The sequence below is a fragment of the Stegostoma tigrinum genome, unplaced genomic scaffold, assembly GCF_030684315.1.
Source record: "Stegostoma tigrinum isolate sSteTig4 unplaced genomic scaffold, sSteTig4.hap1 scaffold_111, whole genome shotgun sequence".
In the NCBI taxonomy this organism is placed as follows: domain Eukaryota; kingdom Metazoa; phylum Chordata; class Chondrichthyes; order Orectolobiformes; family Stegostomatidae; genus Stegostoma; species Stegostoma tigrinum.
The window spans coordinates 981010-1006712 of record NW_026728062.1 but is presented as its reverse complement, the minus strand read 5'-3'; the positions used below and the strand labels follow the sequence as shown (position 1 = coordinate 1006712).

Here is a 25703-nt window from a genome sequence, read left to right as displayed (position 1 = left end):
ACTGCATCCCATGACCCTCAGTCACTGCATCCCATGACGCTCAGTCACTGCATCCCATTTCACTCAGTCACTGCATCCCATTTCACTCAGTCACTGCATCCCATTACCCTCAGTCACTGCATCCCATTACCCTTAGTCACTGCATCACATTTCACCCAGTCACTGCAACCCATTTCCCATAGTCACTGCATCTCCTTTCCTCAGTCACTGCATCACATTACCCTCAGTCCCAGCATCCCATTTCACTCAGTCACTGCATCCCATTTCACTTAGTCACTGCATCCCATTTCACTTAGTCACTGTATCGCATGACCCTCAGTCACTGCATCGCACGACCCTCAGTGACTGCATCGCACGACCCTTAGTGACTGCATCGCACGACCCTCAGTGACTGCATCCCATTTCACTCAGTCACTGCATCCCATTTCCCATGGTCACTGCATCTCCTTACGTCAGTCACAGCATCCAATTTCACTCAGTCACTGCATCCCAGTTCATTCAGTCACTGCATCTCATTTCAGTCAGTCACTCCCTCCCATTTCAGTCAGTCACTCCCTCCCATTTCAGTCAGTCACTCCCTCCCATTTCAGTGAGTCACTGCATCCCATTTCCCTCATTCACTGCAACCCATTTCGCACTGTCACTGCATCACCATTCCCTCAGTCACTGCATCGCATTTCACTCAGTCACTGCATCCCATGACCCTCAGTCACTGCATCCCATGACCCTCAGTCACTGCATCCCATGACCCTCAGTCACTGCATCCCATGACCCTCAGTCATTGCATCACGTTACCCTCAGTCACTGCATCACATTACCCTCAGTCACTGCATCACATTACCCTCAGTCACTGCATCACATTACCCTCAGTCACCGCATCCCATTGCCCTCAGTCACTGCATCCCATTACCCTGTCACTGCATCCCATGAACTTCAGTCACAGGATCCCATTTCAAACAGACACTGCATCTCCTTTCCCTCAGTCACTGCATCCCATTTCAGTCAGTCACTCCCATTTCAGTGAGTCACTGCATCCCATTTCCATCAGTCACTGCAACCCATTTCGCACTGTCACTGCATCTCCATTCCCTCAGTCACTGCATCGCATTTCACTCAGTCACTGCATCGCATGACCCTCAGTCACTGCATCCCATGACCCTCAGTCACTGCATCCCATGACCCTCAGTCACTGCATCCCATGACCCTCAGTCACTGCATCCCATGACCCTCAGTCACTGCATCCCATGACCCTCAGTCACTGCATCCCATGACCCTCAGTCACTGCATCACATTTCACTCAGTCACTGCATCCCATGTCCCACATTCACTGCATCTCCTTTCCCGCAGTCACTGCATCGCATTTCACTCAGTCACTGCATCCCATGACCCACAGTCACTGCATCCCATTTCACTCAGTCACTGCATCCCATTTCCCACATTCACTGCATCTCCTTTCCCTCAGTCACTGCATCGCATTTCACTCAGTTACTGCATGCCATGACCCACAGTCACTGCATGCCATGACCCACAGTCACTGCATGCCATTACGCTCAGTCACTGCATAGCTTTTCGCTCAGTCACTGCATCCCATGACGCTCAGTCACTGCATCCCATGACGCTCAGTCACTGCATCCCATGACGCTCAGTCACTGCATCCCATGACCCTCAGTCACTGCATCCCATGACCCTCAGTCACTGCATCCCATGACCCTCAGTCACTGCATCCCATGACCCTCAGTCACTGCATCCCATGACCCTCAGTCACTGCATCCCATTACCCTCAGTCACTGCATCCCATTACCCTCAGTCACTGCATCCCATTACCCTTAGTCACTGCATTCCAATAATTTCAGTCACAGGATCCCATTTCAAACAGACACTGCATTTCCTTTGCCGCAGTCCCTGCATCCCAGTTCACACAGCCACTGCATCCCATTGCCCTCAGTCAGTGCATCCCATTTCACACAGCCACTGCATCCCCTTTCACACAGCCACTGCATCCCATTTCACTCAGTCAGTGCATCCCATCACCCTCAGTCTCTGCATCCCATTTCACTCAGTCACAGCATCCCACTTCTATCAGTCACTGCATCCCATTTCACTCAGACAATGCATCCCATTACCCTCAGTCACTGCATCCAATTACCCTCAGTCACTGCATCCCATTTCCATCATTCACTGCATCCCACTTCACTCAGTCACTGCATCCCATCTCCCTCAGTCACAGCATCCCACTTCTATCATTCAGGGCGTCTCCTTTCCCTCAGTCACTGCGTCCCATTTCCATCAGTGACAGCATCCCATTGCCCTCAGTCACTGCATCCCATTGCCCTCAGTCACTGCATCCCATTTCCCTCAGTCACTGCATCCCATTTCCCTCAGTCACTGCATCCCATTTCCATCATTCACTGCATCCCACTTCACTCAGTCACTGCATCCCATTTCTCACAGTCACTGCACCCATTTCAGTCAGTCACTGCATCCCATTTCCATCATTCACTGCATCCCATTTCACTCAGTCACTGCATCCCATCTCCCTCAGTCTCTGCATCCCATTTCACTCAGTCACAGCATCCCACTTCCATCAGTCACTGCATCCCACTTCCATCAGTCACGGCGTCTCTTTTCCCTCAGTCACTGCGTCCCATGTCCATCAGTGACTGCATCCCATTTCCCACAGTCACTGCATCCCATTGCCCTCAGTCACTGCATCCCATTGCCCTCAGTCACTGCATCCCATTGCCCTCAGTCACTGCATCCCATTGACCTCAGTCACTGCATCCCATTGACCTCAGTCACTGCATCCCATTTCAAACAGACACTGCATCTCCATTCCCACAGTCACAGCATCTCAATTCACACAGCCACTGCATCCCAGTTCACACAGCCACTGTATCCCATTTCACACGGCCACTGCATCCCATTGCCCTCAGTCACTGCATCCCACTGCCCTCAGTCACTGCATCTCATTTCACTCAGTCACTGCATCTCATTTCACTCAGTCACTGCATCTCATTTCACTCAGTCACTGCATCCCATTTCACTCAGTCACTGCATCCCCTTTCCTCAGTCACTGCATCTACTTTCCTCAGTCACTGCACCCCATTTCACAGAGTCACTGCATCCATTTCCTTCAGTCACTGCATCCCATTTCACTCAGTCACTGCAGCTCATTTCACTCAGTCACTGCAGCTCATTTCACTTAGTCACAGCATCCCATTTCACTCAGTGACTGCAACCCATTACCCTCAGTCACAGCATCCCATTTCCATCAGTCACTGCATCCCATTCATCTCAGTCACTGAATTCCATTTCCCTCAGTCACTGCATCCCATTTCCCTCAGTCACTGCATCCCATTTCCCTCAGTCACTGCATCCCATTTCCCTCAGTCACTGCATCTCCTTTCCTCAGTCACTGCATTTACTTTCCTCAGTCACTGCATTTACTTTCCTCAGTCACTGCATCCCATTCCACTCAGTCACTACATCCCATTTAAAAGTCACTGCATCCCATTTCACAGAGTCACTGCATTCCATTTCCTTCAGTCACCTCATCCCATTACCCTCAGTCACTGCATCCCATTTCCCTCAGTCACTGCATCCCATTTCCATCATTCACTGCATCCCACTTCACACAGTCACTGCATCCCATCTGCCACAGTCACTGCATTCCACTTCCATGAGTCACTGCATCCCACTTCCATCATTCACGGCGTCTCCTTTCCCTCAGTCACTGCGTCTCATTTCCATCAGTGACTGCATCCCATTTCTCACAGTCACTGCACCCATTTCAGTCAGTCACTGCATCCCATTTCCATCATTCACTGCATCCCATTTCACTCAGTCACTGCATCCCATCTCCCTCAATCTCTGCATCCCATTTCACTCAGTCACAGCATCCCACTTCCATCAGTCACTGCATCCCACTTCCATCAGTCACGGCGTCTCTTTTCCCTCAGTCACTGCGTCCCATGTCCATCAGTCACTGCATCCCATTTCACTCAGTCACTGCATCCCATCTCCCTCAATCTCTGCATCCCATTTCACTCAGTCACAGCATCCCACTTCCATCAGTCACTGCATCCCACTTCCATCAGTCACGGCGTCTCTTTTCCCTCAGTCACTGCGTCCCATGTCCATCAGTGACTGCATCCCATTTCCCACAGTCACTGCATCCCATTTCCATCAGTCACTGCATCCCATTGCCCTCAGTCACTGCCTCCCATTGACCTCATTCACTGCATCCCATTTCAAACAGACACTGCATCTCCATTCCCAAAGTCACAGCATCTCAATTCACACAGCCACTGCATCCCAGTTCACACAGCCACTGTATCCCATTTCACACAGCCACTGCATCCCATTGCCCTCAGTCACTGCATCCCATTGCCCTCAGTCACTGCATCCCATTTCACTCAGTCACTGCATCCCATTTCACGCAGACACTACATCCCATTTCCCTTAGTCAGTGCATCCCATTACCCTCAGTCACTGCATCCCAGTTCACACAATCACTGCCTCCCGTTTCACTGAGTCACGGCATCCCGTTTCACTGAGTCACTGCATCCCGTTTCACTGAGTCACTGAATCGCATTTGTTGTTTTCACTTGAATGCAATGGTCATGAATCTCCTCCAATGGCTGGTCATGTATTTCCAATGCAAAATTTTACCAAGTTTTGATTTTCAATTTTGATTACATGTGTCTCCTCTATTCTATAAGATGCTGCAATAAGCTCAAATTTGACAAATCATAATTCAACCACCATTACCTACAGAGTTAATTTCATCAAACAGATCCAATTAGAATTGTCACATTCCCAAATCCTGATTCAAGGTTTTCTCATTATGGGCCACGTGGTTAAGAAAAAAGACACTTAGAATCAGAGAGATGTACAGTGGGGAAACAGATCCTTTGGCCCAATTTGTCTCTGTTGACCAGATATCCTAAGTTAATTTAGTCCCATTTGCCGGCATTTGGCCCATATTCCTCTCAACCCGTCCTATTCATATACCCATCCACATGCCTTTTAAACGTACAAGCCTCCACCACTTCCTCTGGCAGCTCATTCCATACATGCTGTTCGCTCTATCCACGTCCCTCGTAATTGTATAAACTTCCATATGGTCAGCCCTGAACTCCAAAGTTCCAAGAAATAGCTGCCTGTTCAAGCCCACGGTATACCTCCAACCTCCGATGCTCGTAACATCCTTGTAGATCTTCTCTGAACCCTTTCAAGTTTACAACATACAACAAGACGGCACAGAATAGGCCCTTCGGCCCTCAATGGTGCGCCGACAACTTTCCTCTCGCAAGGAGACCAAAATCGATTGCAGTATTCCAAAAGCAGCCGAATCAATGTCCTACATGGCTGCTAAGTGATCTCCCAACTCCTATACTCAATGCACTGACCGATAAAGGTGAGCACACCAAATGTCTCCTTCATATCCTTTCTACCGGTGGCTGTACTTTGATGGAACTACGAAACTGCACTCCAGTGTCTCTTTATTAAGCAACACTCCCCACAACCTTCAGTGTATACGTGCTGCCCTGATTTGCCTTTCCAAAATGTAGCACCTCACATTTATCTAACCTCTACTCCATCTGCCAGTCCTCAGTTTATTGGCCCTTGTCAATGTCCCATTGCATTCTGAGGTGACCTTCTTGGCTGGCTACTACACCTTCAATCATTGGGAAACTTACTAACCACACCTTCTATTTTCATATCCAAATCATTGCATCACTTCAACTCCCCCTCCCACTCCCTGGACGACATGTCCATCCTGGGCCTCTTCCAGTGTCACAACCATACCACCCAGAAAGTAGAAGAGCAGCACCTCATATTCCGTCTCGGGAGCTTCCAACTCAAAAGCCTCAATATGGACTTTGCCACCCTCAAAATCTCCCCACCCGCTAGCCTCATCCCAAGACTAGTTCCTCCCCTCATCCCTGCCTCCATGACCTGTCCGCCTTCTCTCCCACCTATCCACTCCTCCCACCTCACTGACCAACTCCCACCACTGCTTGGAATTATTATTCTTTTCACACTTCATCAGCTCGACGTGATTTCTAAAATCTATTTTCCAATTGTTGGAAAAAGTGAGATAAAGTAAAAGAAGTTACATTCTTACCACTCGGGAAATCTCTGAATATTCTTCTGTTGAAAGGCCGCCAAGGAACGATGCAATTCTTGTGTCACAAACGCTGTGAGAGAGACATCTTTTTCGGTTCCACTAACTCCACCCTCAGGAAGACAAACCCACATAACATATCTAACGACTTAAAGCATACTCTATTGTTGCCCAAGGTGGAGAGCTGGATGAACACAGCAGGCCAAGCAGCATCAGAGGAGCAAGAAAGCTTGTGTTTCGGGACGAGACCCTACTTCAGAAAATTGGCGCTGGAGAATCTGAGATGACAAGGTGTAAAGCCGGATGATACTGCTTGGCCTGCTGTGTTCATCCAGCTTTACACCTTCTTATCTCAGATTCTCCAGCATCTGCAGTTCCTACTGCCTCTATTGTTGCCCTTTCACTTTACTGAACTAATATGAGCCAGTAGTTTTGTTTAGGCCCGTGTAATCTGACAGTTATTGGCCTGTACAAAATCCTGAATTAATTTTGATCGACTGACAGGAGGAGAGATGAATTTTATAGAAATTTTTGTTTTCTACCAATTTGCAGAGGGCATTGTGGGCGATTGGAGGACAGTGTTATTATCCTCCAGGTCTGCGGACTGCATCGTTACCAACTTGCCCATTTGCATATACATACAATATTCATTATGTACCAATGAAACATAATAAACCAATACTGCGTACTAAAAACAACCCTCACATATCAATGGAAATTTAATATTTATCACAGAGCTTGAAGGATTGAATTCAATGATACAAAGCAAAAACCAGTGAAGATGAGTGCAGTTGGTCAGCACTTTTGCCTCTAAGTGGAGGTTTGCAGTTTGAGGCCACCCAGGAACAAGCAAGCTCTGTCTAACTCCAAGGGCAGCACGGTGGCTCAGTGGTTAGCACTGCTGACTCACAGCGCCAGGGACCCAGGTTCGATCCCACCGTTGGGCGATCTTCTGTGCGGAGTTTGTACATTCTGCCCATGCCTGCATGGGTTCCTGCTGGGTGCTCTGGTTTCCTCCCACAGTCCAAAGATGTGCACGCTAGGTGTCTGGGCCATGCCAAACTTGCCCATTGTGTTTAGGGATGTGTAGATTAGGTGTGTTAGTCATGGGAAATGTAGGGTTACTGAGGAAATGGTCGGGGGATGAGTCAGGGTGAGATGCTCTTTGGAGGGTGGCCGTGGACTTGTTGGGTCAAAAGGGGCTTGTTTCCACACTGTAGGGATTCTATGATATGGAAGTATCTTTTGAAGTAGGCATTCATGGGTATGCTGTAACAGAGACCTTGAAATACTGCACAACAAATATTTGGAACTAGACTGTCAATTCAGACATAGCATCAAAAAAGGTCATAGAAGTTGTCACCGATATAAAGCAGGATTGATGAAAATCCAGCAGGAAATGGTGTCAAAAGGCTCAGTATCTTTTATTCATCTCCAGTTATTTTGTCCAAGGCACTGGATGCTGGCAGGATTGAAACATTTAAGAAATGCTTCACAAATCACATATAAGGACCTGCACATCTTTGAACAATGGGAGGAAACTGGCAGAAGCCCCTCGCAGACGCGGGGAGGACGTGTCAATTCCACACAGATAGTTACCCAAGACTGGAATCTCAACTGGCTCCCCAGTGCATGAGCAGCTCTAACCACTGAGCAACTACCTTGCCCAGAAGGGGTTTTATAAGCGCATACTTTATTTCCATTCATAGTTGGGGAAAGACAGATCCAATGCTGTATGTCCAACCAAAATAACCTATTGTAGATATCATGACAACAATCATAAATGATTTTGAATAAGTAAATCAAAAAAATTGAAATAGTTTCCAAGCCTAAATACTCGATATGGTGCATTTAAGATGAATAGCGCAACAACAAAAAGGCCATATTTTATGTGACCATCGGTAACACTTGAAAACTTGCAACAATATAGTCACCAGGAGAGATCTGGACTGGCTTGATGATGCACTCCTTCATACACTGCAATGAAACTCCAAAGATCACAAATTCTCCTTCAATACCGTGTTATAACAGTGACTGCATCAACCTGTGTTTATGGGCCTGACTGGAAGCCCACACAACATGCATAAACAAAAAAATAATCTAAGGTGATAGGTGAAATAAATGTATGTATGCAACGTCTTTGAAAAGCAATCATTTCTAGCGGATGCAAGCCCATAAGGAATCTCGTTTCGCAGATTATATTCATTTGCACTACAGTTCACGCCAGTCAGAATCAGTTTTCGTTTCATGACAGAAAACTAAAATGTCCAAAACAATGAACTTTGTTTGATCAGAAGATTTTAAGTAAGGACTATGTCTTGTGTGAGCTGATGGCATTCGGGGATGGAGAAGGTACACTCACTGCTGGCATCTTGACACCATTGAATGAGCAAGCGTGGACGCAAAGGTTGTAACAGGTAACAATTGGACAGGCAATATCTTTTGAGCTCCTTCCCAGCAGGCCTGTAATACTCTCAAGCTGTGGTAGACCCTCACTTACTCCACCTTACGTACTCTGCCTTTTTCTTTTCGACAAGAAGCACCTCTGTACCAGTCATCCAAGGCTCCTTAATCTTACCCCTTCTTACCTGTCTCAGAGGAACAAATTTATACATCACTCGCAACAACTGCTCCTTGAACAGCTCCACACGTCTGCTGCGCCCTTTCTGTGGAACAATTGCTCCCAATCTGTAGTTCCCAACTCCTGTCTGATAGCATCATAGTTTCCTTGACCCCAGTGAAATATCTTCCCCTTGTAACTGCTCCTTTCCCTTTCCATGGCGATGGTAAATGTGAGGCTGTTGTGGTCACTGTCGCCAAAGGGCTCTCCCACCACGAGATCTGACACCTGTCCTGGCTCATCGCCGAGCACCAAATCCAAAATGGCCTCCCCCCTCGGCCTGTCCACATACTGAGTCAGGAAACCCTCCTGAACACACCTGACAAAAACGGCTCCATCCAAACCATCTGCACTAAGGAGGTTTCAATCTATATTGGAAAAGTTGAAGTCACCCACAACAACAACCCTGATACGTTTGCACTTTTCAACAATCTGCCGGCCAATGAGTTCTTTGATCTCCCAACTGCTATTAGGGTCCGTAGAAAACCCCCAGTGAGGTGACTACTGCCTTGCCGTTCCGAACTTCCACCCATACTGACTCAGTCGACAAACCTTCCTTGGCAACCTCAGCCCATACCACCTCGGTAGACGAGTCCTCAGAGGTTCTTTCAGCCGCTGTTATACTGTCCTTGACCAACAAAGCCACACCTCCCCCTCTTTTACCACCTTCCCTGACCTTAATCAAAGATCTAAACCCTGGAACCTGCAACATCCATTCCTGACCCTGCTCTATCCATGTCTCCGAAATGGCCACAACATCGAAGTCCCAGGTACCTATCCAAGCTGCAACCTCACCTAACTTATTCCGGATACTCCTGGCATTAAAGTCGTCACACTTCAATCCAGCTTGCTGTCTGCCAGCACACTCCTGTGATAGTGAGGTCCTGACCATATCCTCCCTACGCTCATCCTCCTGTGTACTGGGACTACACCTCAGTTTCCCATCCCCCTTCTGAGCTCGTTTAAATCCACCCGAATGGCACTAGCCAATTTTCCACCCAGGATATTCGTGCCCCTCTGGTTCAAGTGGAGACCGTCCTGTTTGTACAGGTCCCACCTTCCCCAGAATGAGCCCCAATTGTCCATGTACCTGAAGCCCTCCCAACTGCATCATCCCTGCAGCCACGTGTTCAGCTGAAATCTCTCCCTGTTCTTTGCCTCGCTATCACGTGGTACGGGTGACAAACCAGAGATGACCACTCTGCTTGTTCTAGCTCTCGGCTTCCACCCTAGCTCCCTCAAATCCTGCCTGACATCCCTATCCCTCTTTCTACATATGCCGTTGGTGCCTATGTGGACCACGACTTGGGGCTGGTCACCCTCTCCCCTCAGGACCCGAAAGAGACGATCCGAGACATCACAGACCATGGCACCTGGTAGGCAATACACCAATCGTGAGTCTCTTTCGTTCCTGGCAAATCTTCTATCAGTCCCTCTAACTGTTGAGTCCCCAATGACTATCACTCTCTTCCTGTCCCCCCGCCGTCCCTTCTGTGCAAGAGGGACAGACTCGGTGCCAGAGATCTGCACCCTACCGCATGCCCCTGGTAAGTAGTCCCCCGGAACAGTATCCAAAACGGTATACTTGTTTTTCAGGGGAGCAACCACAGGGGATTTCAGGGGAACGACCACAGGGGAAGGTTGGTCAAGCTACACCGGGTAAACGTACATTTTTGGCTGAAGAAACATGTGTTTCAGTGTGAGCTAATGGAAGAAGCCATGGAGTCAAAGCTAAACATTTCGACAATAAGACAACCATTCTTAAAAGCAGCAGAGAGCATGAAAAAGAAATGAGCGGCTTTAATATCCACTTAAAATTTATGTGGAATATCAGATGGAATTTTCTTATTGACTCCATTGTGCAATCATGTCAATCTAAAAATGTGAACTGCATTCATTAATACTAACCAGAAACGGACTTTGTAGTAAATGGTTTGACGATTTTCTGGATCTGGAACATCCCTTTTCCTTCTCCAACGAAGATCGTACCAACCTATGGTACCAAACTGTGAGTCAAACGGACACGACTCGTAATCTTTAAATTCCTCATCAAAACAGTCTCATCGTATGGTTCTGTGCAATAAAAGAGAAAGAATAAACATGTTTCCCACAATTTTGCTGATGTTTACGAACAGAATGCACAAATTCAAAAAGTTTGAGCTGGCATGTCTGCTTCCTCCAGCCTGTTTAAACTGTTCCATTCAATGTGAAATTTGTGATACGTTTTAGCACACAGGTCTATTTGATCTGTGCCACCACCTTCTATTCGTCATACATGCTTTCCCCACCTTCCTGTAATACATTCCTTGAAGTGTTCAATGAGATTTTGATTTTAAATCTTATCGTCATATTCTTTTGATTCTCAAGCATCAATGAATCTGATGTTGCCGCCATTCCATGCAGTGCATAGCACGTCAAACAGGAGTCTTACTCTTGCCATGAGCTCTGAGGTAGTACGGGATCATAACTGTCTCACAGTTCAGAAAGAAATTCTACATATAGGGCTATGTAGAGTCATGCAGTTAATTTTATTTGACATGCTATTTCTTTTCTTCACAAATATGCTGGATTTAAAGTGATCTTCACCCTCATTTAAAATGAATTCAATATCCAACCATCTGTAAAACTAGCATATCCAAATTTTAGTTTGAGTTTAGTGTTTCACAAATATATTACTTTTTTAAAAATTATATTTGAGTCAACATTAACATTTCATTCCCTGACAGCGGGTGAACTTACTTTTAAACTCCCATTTTCCTTCGGTATGAACGGAGAGGTGAGCCTTTTTGCAAGCACCGAAAGTCTCCACCAGTTTACGCTAAAACTTGCGGAACTGTAAGTTTCACAAATATGTTCCTATTAAACACTAATTCCTATTGAAGCAGTATGAAGCTAAATTCATTCAACTGGACAGCAAAAACGGTCAAGATTTTAAAAGCAAGTTACCATTTTGAAGTCACTCTTTGAACTAAATTCCATCTTGGTGTCTGAGAGTCCATAGGTTCCTCACTCTCAACGAACCAGTCAAACTGTCATGCAATTACTGAAACACACAGACAAAAAACATCAATGTTAACGGTCACGAAGATTTTGAGAGTGATTTGGAATTCGTACTCAATACCCACTGGGGAAAATCTGTTCCAATCTGGATAGTACTCACTTATTACCATCCCACCTACCTTCCCCAGCACCTCCTCCCCCTCCACACTAATTGTTTCTGAGCTCCCTTCCACCCTCCATTTCTCAGGAAGGGTCCTGACCCAAAACCTCAACTTTCCTCAGCCTCTGATGCTGCCTGCCCTGCTGTGTTCCTCCAATGTGTTATCTCAGACGCCAACATTGGCAGTTCTTACTATCTGGATAAATCATTCTCACCTTGTAACAAGTGATTTTAGGAATCACTTAAACACTCAAAGTACTCACAGTCAGTGTCCCATTTCCTTGACCAGTCAATTTGATGTGAATCTTTCTTCCAAGCGGAAGCTATAACAACAATTATATTTGAGAATCAAACTCTTCATTGCATCACCAATATTTCCTTGTCTGTTTGAAACATAAGATAATGAAATAATCATGGACAGATTGGCCAACAGTGTAATTTAATGCGTGTTACAACCATTGAAGTGATCTTTAAAAAGCTGTTGTCATACAACACACCACTTTTTGAGATGCAGTGATGAACAAACTTCCTGAGACGCAAATAATATATGCCGAATTAATTCCAAAGAATACCTTTACAATTAAAAAGAAGCTAAAAATTTCTTTACATTGTCATGCTTGTCAGATTGCTATTAGTCAATGGAAATCGTGCAGAATAATTATTTATTCCCAGATGAAAAGGAAGCGTATACATTTCATTTTCACATCTTATCCAAGAGAGAAAAAAAAACACCTTCATGAATGCATTGTCAAACAAGAAGACTCACAAAAAAAGTCATTTGGCCCACTGAATTTCCTCCATCATTCGGTGAGATCATGGTTGATCTCATTACATTTATCACGACACAACATTTCCACCAAACCCTCCCTATAGCTAATACATTCCGATCCAAGTAACATCCTGGTAAATCTCTGTTTCTGTGCCATGCCTTGTCTTTCTAAATATTTTTTCAGTCATCTACAAATTTAGCCACAGCACATGCACCTCTTTCCTCCAAGTCATGAAAAAACAAGCACAAGAGCTGTGGTTCCTTCAGCGCGACCTCATTTCTTACTGACAAGCCAACCCTGGCATCTCTGTCTATTTGTATCGGAGATAATGGGAACTGCAGATGCTTCAGAATCCAAGATAACAAAGTGTGGAGCTGGATGAACACAGCAGGATGAAGACACAGAAGTAGAAGGGTCTCGGCACGAAACGTCAGCTTTTCGCTCCTGAGATGCTGCTTGGCCTGCTCTGTTCATCCAGCTCCACACTTTCTTATCTCTGTCCATTTGCCTGTTCTTTCTATCGGACATGAATCATTGGCTATTTCGTTCCCAACACTTATCCCCTAACAACCACCTCTCTGTGATACCCAGAGTGATGTATCTGTCAATTTCAATCTGCTCCACAAACTCATTCACTTTGTTTCATACACTCCCTGCAATTCAATACAAGATCTTCAGTCTGGCATTTACAGCCACCCTTCTTATCTGCTGCAGCTGAAGTGAGACTCCTGACCATTTCCATACTTTTTGTCCTATTACTTGCTCTGGCAACTTTGCTGAGCACTTACCAGCTTCTAACTCTTTCCACAATTTTCCATGCAACTGAGCTCACCCGCTCCACACTTTTTATTTTAACACCCTACCCCAAGACCGAGCCCTGTATTTTGCCAGGATACTTGTCCCAAAATGATTCTCATCGAGCCTATAACACCAAGAATGACTCCCTCCTTCCCTGTACCGATGCCAATGTCCCATGAATTCAAACACATTTCTGCCAGGCCACCATTTAAACAATGCATTTGCATCTATAATTATGCTCACACCGTGCCAAATTGCTCAGATAATAATCCAGAGATTATTACCATTCTGGTTCTGCTTTCTCATTCAGCACCTCGGTGCTCATAATCCCTCAGCAGAACCGCTTTCCTCTTTCTTCCATATCAATTGTACCTGTGTGTACCACAATAGCCGGATTTCTACTCCTCCCACTTCAAGTTCCTTTGTAGCCGAGATGGAATATCCTGAACCTGGGCACCAGGCAGGCAACACGACTTTTGAGACTCTCGATCCTAGTCACAACGAACAGTTTTCATTCCCCAAATTACACTACCTCTGATTATAACTACATTTCACTTTTTATCCCCTCCTGAATTCCCCCCTGTACCACAGTGCTATCGTCAGTTTACTCATCTTCCCTATACCCTGCACTCTCATCCACACACGAAGAAAGAATCTCAAAGCTGTTAGATAAGATCAAAGGCCAAGGTTCCTTCTGCACTACATTCTGGATCCTTCCACCTGCCCTGTTCTTTGTCACAGTCTCACGTCTCTGGCCACTGACCGAGTTTCAGCTAGTTAATCGAAGGTGTGTGACTGCCTCCTGAAGCAGAGCAATCCCTGCTAACTCTGCCCCACACGATTTGTTGATTGGTCAAAACTGAGATTCCAGTTCATCAACCCTGAGCTGGAGTATGGGGTCTGACCACTCCGCCTTCATGTAGGTATAAATCATCATCTGGCCTGGCATCTCCATTTCAATTACTTCGATCTTAATTTGATTTGAAAACATTCTGGTCTTTTAGTTTGTAGCCTGTAAATATTTCTCCGGTTTACTTTCAATCTGAAAGCTACCGATAATAGATTCTTAAACCAGAAGCGATCACCAACGAATGAGCCTGATTCACCCTCCGGGTCCCTGATTCTGGCTTCAATTTACTCTGTCTCAAAAAAAAAATGCTTACAAACTATCAGGCAAAAAAAGCAAGCAAATGGCACCTCTTGCACTCTGCACTGACTTACCGCATTGCCACCAAGTTCCCCAAAATATATATTCACTTGGTGCATTTCACTCGAGATGTGATCTCTCCTTCCAGAACGTGCAAAGCATACTGATCCAAAGCAATATACTACCTTCAAAACCTCAGCTCTCAGCTTATTACTTTTGAGTATATTCTCAAATGCTTTCTCCAAGTCCAAACACAACACATTTACTGGTTTTCCTCTATTAATTCTCCTTCCAAAACTTCCTCCAAAAACCCAAACAAATTAGCCAGACACAATTTCTCTTTCAGCAGGCTGTGGTGATTCTGTTTGATTAGATTCTGATTTTCCAAATGTCCTGCTACTATTTTCTTCACAGTTGATTGCCACCTATTTCCAACAATATATGTTAGGCTGGTTCGGTTGTAGTTATCTGCTTTTTGCCTCTCTCCTTTTTAAATAGGGATATCACATCGGCATTTTTCCAGCCCTCAGATGCTTCTCTCGAATCAAAACTTTTTGGGAAATTACAATCAATGCATACACCGACTCTGAAGCTCATTGTTTAGAATCCTAGAAAGTAAACCATCACGGCCAAGAGTCTAATCTGCTTTCACTCCATTAGATTGTCTACTGCTACTTCTCTCATGGTACTGATGGTGTGGTAGTGATGTGTTTAATTCCTCCCTGTATTCTTTACTAATAAGGGGATCCTTGAAGTATCTTCCACTGGAAAGACTACCCTTCTCTCATTGTCGTTGTTCCTTGATTTAAAAATTAACCTGGCCATCTCAGCCGAGCATATAATTAATGGCATTACCTCTAAAACCTTCTCTGCTAAAGTGTTCAATAGATTGCTACAACCTGAAACATGTAATTCTCCCCCTAAATTAATAGGCAACCAAATTGAAAATGTGGCCTCTGGTCGCAAAATCTTTGACAAATAGGAGTAATCTCTACGGATATACACTATCAAGTCTCTTCAGAATCTTAAATGTTGAAAAAATAAGATTTTTTAAAATCTTATAAACGCCAATGAATGTCGTCCCAGCCTGCCCAACATTCTTACGCATGGCAATTCCCTCTGCCATTTCCGAAATCAACCCAGTCAACATGAGGTGTACGGCCTCCGCAGCATTCACTCTGTGGCCGTACATGACTTTAAGTTACCATCCTGCTGCTACTTCTCGACTTCTATTTGCGATGCAGTCCTCTGTCCATCCTAACATACTACTCTTGAACACATGGGCTCTTTTCTTTTGAGACACCTTATGAGCTGTACCTTATCAAATGCTTTGTTGAAATCTCAATGGACTACATCAACTGGTGGTCCTTCATCAGTAATGTTTGTTTCCTTCTCAAAGCACTGTAGCAAGTTTGTCAAGTATTATTTCCCCGTTATGAAAGGATGTTCACTCTGTAGGATGTTATAGCACACTCAGTACCCTGTTATTTCATCTTTCATTGCCGGCATGAACATCTACCCAGGTTGACCTAAATTGGCAATAATTGCTTGCTATTTTATCGAAGTATTTTTCTCATCATGGTGTTATGTTCACAATCTTTCAATCCTCTGAGAATTTCCCCCAATCTAAGGATTTTTGCGACATTATCATCAGTGCATCCCTAGTATCTGTAGCTGCATTGTTCAACATGAGAGGATACAACTCATCATACCCCTTGGATATTTTCTCTACTGATTGGAGTCATGTTTGGAATTCTATGCAGTGACATTCATTTTTAACAGTTTGCGAAATACTACCAGGAACAGAAATTGTGATCCAGCTGCAACTAAGCGATAGCTTTCAGCACAGAAGAAAGTATTTGAATTCATTATGACCCGAATCACTCCTGAAAAGGGCAATACAATTTGCCTCAGTCCATAATGTTCTTTCTCGAACATCCTGAGATGTATTATCTGTATTTCTTCAAATTTACCACAGTTTCTGTTTCAATCACCCTTTCAGCAACACGCATGACAACATTTCGGCATTCTTAGTCCCCCTGTAGCCTCCGTTGCACGTGTGCATTGTTAGACGATTATTTGTTTGTGTGCCTGCTTTTTTGCTCAAATGGTTAAAGGTAAGTTGGTGTTCTTTTGTCATCAGAGCTATTGCCTCCTCATTCTCATCTTCCTTGTTTTATCCCTCTGCTGGAATATTTAATTTGTTGACATATCTGAAATATGTTGTTGAATGGATTGGGTTTTGTAACATGGCATTCCCCATAGACCATCTACCAATACTGTTGCTTGTTCTGACAGTTATTATCTTGCAGAGTGGAAAATGCAGTTTGAAAGCAATGGAACATTATTGATGAAGAAGTTGATGCATAAATTGCTGCGATCTTCCAAACTACAAACTCACCCTCAATTCTTTCTCGGTCAGAGCATTATGCCGGCGCAAATGAATCGTGTTCTCAATGGGACTTCCAAAACCATGGAATTGAATTTGCATGTTGATTTCTTCTTCCCTCTTCAGAAATGCAATGTCGTATCGTGATGAAGCTTCCAAGGCAATGATTGTGTCCTTCAATGAAGGGAAAAGTGACTTTTAGATTCATGGAAATATTTCAGTACTTCCACATACATGAAATACAAACATTCTCCCTGCATGCTGACCCAACTCCGCAAGGCTAGGGCATGACCCAGTCTCATTTTATCGTATCTTTCCGATTTTACATGCCACGGGATAATCATTCAGGTGTAACAGAAATGTTGATCATGGAAATTTATCACCGTTTTAATAAATAATGGCAAATTTTCAACATCTTGCAAGTGTATGAAGGCTCAATCTCATGACACCTTGCCTGCTGCACAAAGACATTCTTACACTGCTTTGAGTGTTAGGGCTCAAACAAAACACAATCATTACACAAATGCATCAACACGCTACTTTCAATAGGATCTGGCGCAGGCTTGGAGGGCCGAAGCGCCTGTTCCTGTGCTGTAATTTTCTTTGTTCTTTGACCAGATAAAAAGGAAAAGGGAGGTGTATAACAGTCATCAAGGGAACAAGAGTCCCTGTGGACGCACTAACGTCAACCAGGCCAACATCCCCAGCACTGAGGCACTGACCATCCTCGATCAGCTACAATGGGCTGGACACTTCATCTGTATGACTGACACGAGACTCCCCGCATGTTCTCATCCCAGCTTCAAAACAGCAGGCGAGACCCAGATGTGCAGAGGAAGCACTCGGTGATAAACTCAAGTCCTCAATGGCGAAGTGCGACATTCCTGCAGACACCTGGGAATCGCCGGTCTCAGACGGCCGAAAGCCTGAAGAGCACCTGGGAAGGCATCAAACACTTTGCGGCTTGCCTTTGGAAGCAGCGGAAGCCATGCAGCCACACCAACACCTCCCTCACCCCATCCCACGACTGCCTTCTGCCCCGAGTGCAACAGAGCCCACGGTAGCTGCATCGGTCTGTGCAGCCGGCGATCAATTCAGCCTGAGAGTGGGAGAGTGTCATCCATATCTGCGAGAAACCACCATGATGATGATGATGTATAGTGTGCAGGGGCATCTCGTCACAGCAAATCAGAGAACAAATACAGGGCAACAGAACACTGGTGACCAAGATTAGGATGAGGGAGAATCTCAAAATCTTCTGCAAGTGTCTCAGAGGGAAAGAGAAAACCCAGGGAAAACCAGGTCTCATTAGGGATGAAGAGGCAAATGAACGGTTTGAACTGGAGGGCAATGTCAGGTGTTAAACGAGAATTTCACATCAGCTTTTACATGTGAGAAGGAGCACACAATTCTCGGACAGAATTAACAGAGACTGGGGAGATGTTCGGTGTTTTGGTGAATTTAAAATTGGACAAATCCCAGGTTTGGATGAGGTGTATGCCACGATGCCCAGGGAGATGAGAGAAAAAATTCCACTCGCCCTCATACAGAGCTTTCAAAAGTACCAAAGGACTGGAGAACAGGTAACATAGTTCCACTTATCAAAATGCGTGACAAACATAAAGCAGAGTATTACAGACCGGTGAGTATCACATCAGTAGATAGGAAAATATTGGAGAAAATTCTGAACGGCAGACGTAATTTCCATTTCAAGAAGTGGGGTCTGATCAGCGACCGTCAGCATAGCTTTGTCAGAGGGAGGTCACGCCTCACAAACTTAGATGATTCTTTCAAAGAGGTGACAGAGTGTGCAGATGGGAGTTGATGCAGTGAAAATAGATTTCAGCAAAGACTTGGACAGGGTCCCAAATGGGAGCGTGGCAAAGAAGGTAAAGCTCGGGGGGTCCAGGAAAATACAGCAAGTCGAATCCAAAGTTACAGATTGGTCAAATGGGCAGGTCAACGGTAGATGGAATGTTAACCCTGATCAATAAGGCAATTTGGACAAACTAACAAGGCAAGGAATCATTCAAAGAAATGCCAGGACACTAGGAAGATCAGAGGAATGGTGTGATCTTGGGGTGCTTGTCCACAGATTCCTGAACATGGAATGGCAGCTTAAAGGGACAGTTCAGAAAGCATATGGCTCAAGAGCTGTGCAGGACTTTTGTTAGGCCCCAGCTGAAGTGCTCAGTGCAGTTCTGGTCTCTCCATTATAGAAAGGAGGTGTTTGCATTTGAGCATGTGTGGAGGACATTCATCAGGATGTTCTGAGGGGGTGAAGCATTTTAACTCTTGGGAGAGTCTGGATACGTTTGCGTTAGCAATAACTGCTAATGCTGGAGTCTGAGATCACACAGTGTGGAGCTGGGGGAACACTGCAGGCCAGGCAGCATCACTGTTGCCGATCTCTGATTAAAGGTCTAGGCCTGAAACATCAGCTTTTGTGCTCCCGAGATGCTGCTTGGCCTGTTGTGTTCAGCCAGCTCCACACTGTTCTCTTGGATTCTCCAGCATCTGCAGTTCCCATTGTATCGAGCATCACTGTTTTATCTGGATAAGGTTGGCTTGTTTTCTTTCGAGTAGAGAAGGTTGAAGGAGGTCCTGAAAAAATTGTTTAGATTAATATGGGTATAGGCGAGGTAAAAAGAAGGTCCATAATGGGGTCGGTCGGGGGGCGGTGGTGGTAGAGGAAGAGATACATACATTTAAGCTAAAAGCTCAAGGACAATGCCAAAAGGAAAAGTGATGCACAGGCAAAGTGCATGTAAGAATTTAACCAAGGATTAACACCATTGAAGAGCTGGAATTTGTGCCAATGCACCAAACCTGCAGATGAAAATGCAGTGTCCAGTTTGATTGCAAACTGCAACAACCACCAGTTCGTAACATGATCAATGGAAATATCTGAATGCCTGTTGTTGTGATCTCAAGCATTTACCTGCATCGAGTGAAATCCACCACCATAGTTCTGTTGCATCGTTAGCCACCTCACAATCGGTGTTGCATAGTCAATATCATTCCTTGACAATGCTTGAAGCAAGGCATAAGCAGTGGTTTCCACAGTCATCGCAGAAGCCTGTGCTGCTTCAATTGGATACGGCTTCTCGTCCTCCAACAATGGAGGCTTTCCGGGAACCAACATAAGAATCTGTCATTTGTTAAAGGGATTAGCTGAGAATAAAGTTTACATCATATAGATTTTTGTTTGCATTTCACCAACACAACAATGGTTTTCTGGTCAAGATCCACCATTGTCTCACCACTGATGTCTATAACATGCTCCATACTTCCCGCTCAGTGATGGGTCCTTTTGTTTGGGAAAAATAGGCACCTTCGAATGCAAATGAATCAAGATGAGCTTGAGTTTCTCATCAGGCTACATGGCAGTTATTACAAGATGTTACGAACAAAAGGTGAAGAGGCAGATCAAACCATTCAGAGCATCAGTCTGGATGATCTTCTTGCCCTCATCCTGAGGAGGCATCACAGATCTTAACTTACTCGCAAATCAAGTTATTTCACGCAATGACAAGACTGAATGTTCGGGATACTGCAAATGCCATGGCACCTGGCAGCATCCGACAAACTGTATTGGAACAATGTGCCCCAAGGTCAGCACACCAACAGTAAATGTTTTCCAGTACATTTTTAAACACTTGCGACACTCACATTTCAGAGAAAGATGACCTATCATGTAATAGTCAGACAAATTGTGCTGACCAATTATGGCCTCAATGTATTCTCAATCATCAGCAAAGTAATGCAACATCTGGATGACAGTGCTGTCAAACAGTTGCACACTAAGGCTCAGTTTACTTTTCGTCAGGCTCACACTTCTCATAACCTCATTCAGGATTTACCACAAATATGATCAGAGATCCTGAGCTTGAAAAGGAAGGAAAGTGCAATCTGTCATTTCCACCCTGGCAACTTCTGATTGAATGTGGTGTGAAGCAGACGAATAGAAAATTGAGTCAGTGGCATTCACTGGATACCTGCACTGGTTGAAGTCATGTCTTCATTTGAACCAAAGTGGAGACATGAATGTTCATTGAATATTGTCCAGGTGTCCAGCAGAATTCATGACTTTTCCAACAGTGAAATCAATGATGAGAAAATACAGTGAGACTTGCACAACGATCAGGCTTGGCCTGATAAACGATAAGTAACATTTGCACCACACAAGTGCTAAGCAGCAATCAGCTGCAACAAGAGAGAATACGACCACATCACAAAATTCCATGTCCTTACCTGAACATCATCCTTACATTTTTGTTTTAAATGTACAAGTGCTATCCAAGCCACGCAAGGCTATGCGCCAGGTGTTGGAAATGAGGTTAGAAAAATTCACTGCTTCTCTTTGACTGTCACAGAATCCGTGAGCTTAAGAATTTAATTAAGTCTATCCAAGAGAGTTTCTTGACACAGTATATGGATAGAAGATGGGCCATGCTGGACTTTGTCCTGGTCAGGTAACTGGTGAGAAGGGTGGGAAAGCATTTTGGAAATAGTGATCACAACTCCTTCAATTTTAAGATTGCTATGAAGAAGGATAAGTCAGGACCTTGGGGGAGAGTAAATTATATCAATTTTAGGTAGGAGCTGGGGAGTGTTAATTGGGGGGAGCTGTCACATTTGCCATATGGGAATTGTTTAAAGGCCTGCTTACGAGTTTAGGATCAGGAAGGAGGAAGGACAAGGATGGCGAGGTAAAGACCCTTGGATAATTGGGGAGGTTGTGAAGTTAGTCAAAAGGGACAAAAACAGAAATATGTCAGGTTTAGGAAACTAAAATCGAACAGGGCCGACATTAGAAAAAGCAGAAAAAGAAAGGGCGATGAAATGACCTTGGCAAGGAGGGTTGAAGGAAATCCCAAGGCATTCTGTGCATACATCAAAAACAAGGGGATAAATAGTGAGAAAGTAGGATCATTCAGGATAAAGGAGGGAACTTGTGTACGGAAGCAGAGGATATGGGCAAGATCCGAAATGAGTACTGTGCATCACTATTCACTCAGGCGAAGGGTGTGGAGGATAGTGGGATTTGTGTGGAGCATGCTCATATGATAACAGCATTTTGAGATCAAGAAAGAGCATTAAGGTGGATAAGTCCTCAGGACCCAATGGTATCTACTCAAGGATTTTGAGAAGGGTGAGAGAGGAGATTGTCGGGGCATTCAGCAATATCTTTGTATCCTTGGTAGCCACTGGAGATGTACTGAGGACGAGCAAGTTGCTAAATGTTCTTCTTCTGTTCAAGAAGGTAAATCGGGTCAATCCAGGAAACTATAGACTAGAGAGTCTCTCATCGTTCATTGGGGAGCTATTGGACAGAATTCTTAGGGATTGTATTTATCTGTATTTGGAACAGCACGGCCCAATTAGGGACAGTCAGCATGGCTTTGTGCCGGGCAGGTCATGTCTTACTAAATTGATTGAATTTTTTGAGGAGGTAACTAATGTGATCATTGAAGATAGAGTGGTGGATATTGTTGACATGGATGTTAGCAAGGCTTAAAACAAGGCGCTTCACCGTAGGATCATCCAGAAGATTAAGATCCATGGGGTCCGTGGTCACTTAGCTGCTTGGATTCACAACTGGCTTGCCCAGAGAAGGCAGAGGGTGGTGGTGGAAACGTGCTTTTTAAGCTGCAGATCCAGGACTATTGTGTTCTGCAGGGATCTGTACTGGGACCTCTGCTGTTGTGGTATATATATAAAATGACTGAGGTGACAAGATAGATGGATGGGTTAGTAAGTTTTTAGACGATAGAATGATTGGTAGAGTGGTAGTTAGGGTAGAAAGTCATAAAAGGATACAGAAGGATACAGATCCATTGCAGAAATGGCAAGTGAATTTTAATCCATTAAGTGTGAAGTGCTCCACTTTGGGAAATTAAATGTTAAGGAAAAATATACAGTTAATGGCAGGACCCTGAGCAGCATTTGTGTACACAGGGATCTTGGGATTCAGTTCATAGCTCCCCGAAAGGGGCCACACAAGTTGATAGAGTGGCAAAGAAGACGCATGGCATGCTTGCCTTTATTAGTTCGGGAATCGAGCACAAGAATCAGGATGTCATGTTCCAGCTTTAGAACACTTTGGTTCGGCCTTAAGTATTGCACTCTTAAGAATTGTATCCAATTCTGGTCGTCATGTTACAGGAAGGACGTGGAGGTTTTGAATACGGTGCAAAAGAGGTTGCCTGGATTTGAGGGCTTGAGCTAGAAAGGAGAGGCTGGAAAGACTCAGGCTGTTTTCTCTGCAGTGGCAGAGGTTGAGGGAAGACTTGATAGAGGTTTACAAATTTATGACATGCATAGACAGATTCTGACTGTAACCCTTCTCCCAGATTTGAAATGTCTAAAACTGGGGGCATGTATTTAAGGTGAGAGGGGGAAAGTTCAAAGGAGATGTCAGAGACAATTCTTATATACAGAGAGTGGTAGGAGTCTGAAAAGCACTGCCGGGGTGGCTGTGGAAGCAGATACAATAGGGCCGTTTAAGACACTTTTATATACGTACATGAATATACAAGGAATGTAGGGATATGAATCAAGGACATTCAGAAGGCTTTAGCTAAATTTGGCATCATGTTTGGCACAACATTGCATGCCAAAGGGCCTGTTCCTCTGCTGAAGTGTTCTTGGATCTATGTTAATCAATGTGACTGGAACCGTAGATCAGAGACAATAGATTCTACAGCAAGTAGACTTCTCAACGTCTGTCCACTGCCGATAAACTCCAAATCCGGGTGCCAATGAAATACTCTTCACTCAGCTGAACGAGTGCGACTCAGACAACACTATCGATAAACAACAGCAATGCAGTCAAATCATCCCATTGATTGATCCCCCTTCTTACGTAAGGATATAGGAAAACAAGTCAGCCATTCAACCCTTCAAACACTTTCTACCATCCAATGAGGTTATAACTTAATTGTGGCCTACCTCCATAATGCCTTTGGTCCATATCCCTCAATACTGTTTTTCCTTTCGGTCGAACTGAAAATTTACAATTAACAATGGATCGACAATGAACTGTTGTTTGAGATGGGGAGTTACAATGAGACAATGCACCAATTCATCAAACTCCTTCCACAGTACCTGATAATTGTGTGAACCCTACCACCCAAAAATATTTAAACAGCAGCTCCAGAATCTGCATGTTCCCTGTCAAAATCAGCAGAATCCTGATCTGGAACTGTATGACTGTTCCTTCATTTCCACTGAGTAAAAGTAATTCATCTCCTGTCCTCAGTAGTTCATTAATATATTCATACCACGTGCATTGCAGCTATTCAACAGGCCGATTCTCCACAACCTTCTCAACAGCAATTCTGGATGGATAGCAAATGCAGCCCAAGAAAGCAACATCAATGACATGCTCGTGAATTTTAAAAATTATCATGACAATATTTGCGGATTATAACAAATCTCCGACTTCATGACGTCTCAAATCCATTCTCACCCTCTCCCCACTGCTTGGATGTGCATTCATGATTGTGATTTACAAAGAACAGCAACTAATTTGAAACAATTCACTTGCAAAAATAGAACAGAAATCTAGTTTTGTGCAAAACCGATGCAAAACAGATAGTAGCGGATAGCGAAGGGGACTGTTGGAGAATGCAGAATATAGACAGATTGGAGAGTTAGGTGGAGAAATGGCAGCTGGAGTTCAATCCGGGCAAATGCGAGGTGATGCATTTTGGAAGATCCAATTCAAGAGCGAACTGTACGGGAAATGGAAAAGCCCTGGGGAAAATTGATGCACAGAGAGATCTGGGTGTTCAGGTCCATTGCACCCAGACGGTGGCAACGCAGGTCAATAGAGTGGTCAAGAAGGCATACGGCACGCTTTCATTCATCAGACGGGGTATCAAGTATAAGAGTTGGCATGTCATGTTGCAGTTTTATCAGACTTTGATTCACATTTGGAATACGGCGTACAGTTCTGGTCGCCACATTACCAATAGGACGTGAATACTTTGGAGATGGTGCAGAGGAGGTTCACCAGGATGTTACCTGGTATGGAGGGCACTAGCTTTGAACAGAGGTTGAGTAGATTGGGATTATTTACATGAGAAACACGGAGGTTGAAGGGGGGGACCTGATTGATGTCGACAAAATCATGAGAGGTATAGGCAGGGTGGATAGCAAGAAGCTTTCCATCTCAGAGTGGGGGGATTACTAGACGTCACAATTTCAAGGTGAGAGGGGAAAAGTTTAAGGTATATGAGTGGAAAGTTCTTTATGCAGAGAGTCGTGGGTGCCTGAAACGCGTTGTCAACGCAGGCGTTCGAGGCGGGCACAATAGCGTCATTTAAATGTATCTAGACAGAAACATGAATGGGCAGGGAGCAAAGGGAACAGATCCTTGGAAAACAGGCGACAGGTTTACATAAAGGATCTGGAACGGCGCATGCTTGGAGGGCCAAAGGGCCTGTTCCTGTGCTGTAATTTTCTTTGTTCTTTTCCTCTTTGAAACACTTTGAAGGCTGGCTATCAGCTAGACAACAGCAGCGATCCCTGGGATTGGTCATTAGAAACATGAAGGAGTTTCCAACATCAATTGGACAGAGAGCGTATATGAAGATTCAAGTCACTATTTCATCTACAACTTTCCACCCACACCGGTGCAATGCCCTTTCAGAACTACAGTGCACGTTAGTCCAGAACATGC

The 25703-nt window shown here is 44.6% G+C and overlaps 1 long non-coding RNA gene across 2 annotated transcripts in view; it reads right to left on the bottom strand.

Moving 5' to 3' along the window:
* Window positions 1-17181, bottom strand: part of LOC132207616 (uncharacterized) — a 60413-nt gene extending 43232 nt beyond the window's left edge. Inside the window, exons 1-5 of one of the 2 annotated variants that reach the window (XR_009443632.1) lie at window positions 17027-17181; window positions 11697-11793; window positions 11490-11583; window positions 10659-10823; window positions 6131-6243 (exon numbers count right to left, since the gene is read on the bottom strand). This is a non-coding gene — a long non-coding RNA (uncharacterized LOC132207616). The remainder of the gene's footprint in view (window positions 1-6130; window positions 6244-10658; window positions 10824-11489; window positions 11584-11696; window positions 11794-17026) is intronic. The other variant, XR_009443633.1, reaches the window with a different exon arrangement.
* Between the last annotated feature and the right edge of the window lie 8522 nt (window positions 17182-25703).